At 39.0% G+C, this 1,768-nt stretch overlaps 1 pseudogene; it reads right to left on the bottom strand.

Moving 5' to 3' along the window:
• Positions 1-1,768, bottom strand: part of LOC109131189 — a 9,132-nt pseudogene extending 7,364 nt beyond the window's left edge.

The raw sequence follows: 1,768 nt of genomic DNA, 5'->3' as shown, positions 1-1,768 counted from the left end.
CGACACCCACACCAAAATTACAAAAATTGGTTCGCGGATGTTACAATGTTGGGGGTACTAATTCCCGCACCAACAAAAAAATTAATAGAACGTACCTCCTGCATATAATAAATCCATGGACTTTAGCAATTCGAGCCTGTTCAAAGTGGTCGAGTCTCTCAGCTGAGAACGACTCCCACCAGGGTTACCCAAATTAAATTAATGGACTTTTTTTGTTGTAGAAGGACCATCAACAAAATTATGTAATCTCGCATTATCAAAAGTTTATAATCTTTAAAATCTATTAACAAATGTAGTAAGTTGAAAACCATTTTGCGTCCAGTTGAATTAACAAAAACAAAAGAGAAACGAAATGGATAAATTAAAAAACAACTGAGAATTAAAAACGAAAACAAATTAAACCACTGTGCTTTGCGTTACGTAGATGAAATATTATGATACCATACAATAAATATAAATTTTTTAGATTCAATGATCTGAGAATTACATAGGCATGTTAAAAACGTATTTCATTAAGCTTTTTATAAATTCATATTTCTCCTCTGCTTCTTCTTAACTTGTGTTTCTTAAAGGCTGACATTAGAGTTTTCTTTTCCATGACTTTAAGGCTGACACCGCTTAGTATATTTACTTGTTGTTGTCGATCTAAGATCGTAAAGCCGTAGCTTCTCAAGCGAATATTAGCAAAGTAAACCCTGAAAACAGATGATAGAGAAAAATTGAGAGGGTTGCAGCAAGTCTTTATTAAGAGTCACCATCTGCCACTGAGAAAAATTCATATATGTATACACTTACTAAAACCTTTAAACTAAAATTACTATTCTACAAAGTTGGAAGATTACTTGCATAGGAAGTAACATGACCATGGCTACATATAGCTTAGCGATTAATTGATCATGCTTGCCGTTGATCGTCTCAACTAAATCTTGCACCCAAGCAACTTCCAAACTTTCAGACCTCAAATCAAACCCCACCAAGAATGGCTTCTTCATGGTAAAACTAGAGGAAGCACTGTAATATAAGATGCCGTCTATGCACACAGAATCATATCCAGGATAGTGAGGAGGAATGCAACACTGGACCATTCTCCAGCTTTGAGCTCCTCCCAATGTGAGGACTTGATGTTCACAAAACCGAGTAACATTGGTCAAGTNTACAACACTTTGTATTGGGCATCGGTTGGATCATATCCTAAAAAAGACCTGACGATCATTTCAGTGGATTTGACAGTGGGTAAGGTTATGGACTTGCCTGTGATGGGGTTAGTTACGAGTTGTTCTTCACCATATAAAAAACAGATCAACCCATGGACATAACTAGGCTTGTTGTACCGTAGTTTCTTCAAGTGACACACCGTACTTGATAGAAACTCAGGTGGTTCCTCCTCCACAACAACAACTTTATTTATTAGGTCAGCACCACCAGGCGCTTGTCTAAATCGGCCATTCCGGGCAGCCCTACGCAAAACCGGGCTCACGGGCTCACGCTCACACGAGCAAAGTGGAGTAGAAACATGAGTTGATTTGGAGAAGAAGTACCAGTTTTCTTGATAACCCTTTATTTCGTTATTGAAAGCGAAGAGGAGGCGAGGCTGTTGGGAAGTCTGAAGCGAGTAGGATCTGATGAATTCCCGACCGCCGATGATTGTTGCCCAAAACTTCGATACGCAAAGGAACCTGGCTACATCTTTCGCAGGCAACCTCAAGAGGATCTCGAACAACACGTCCACCGGAATTGGATCCCCAGATTGCTTATTCTTTTTCGACAT

The sequence above is a fragment of the Camelina sativa genome, chromosome 20 (assembly GCF_000633955.1).
Source record: "Camelina sativa cultivar DH55 chromosome 20, Cs, whole genome shotgun sequence".
Taxonomy (NCBI): domain Eukaryota; kingdom Viridiplantae; phylum Streptophyta; class Magnoliopsida; order Brassicales; family Brassicaceae; genus Camelina; species Camelina sativa.
Note: the sequence above shows the minus strand (reverse complement) of the source record. Positions and strands in the feature narration are given on the sequence as shown.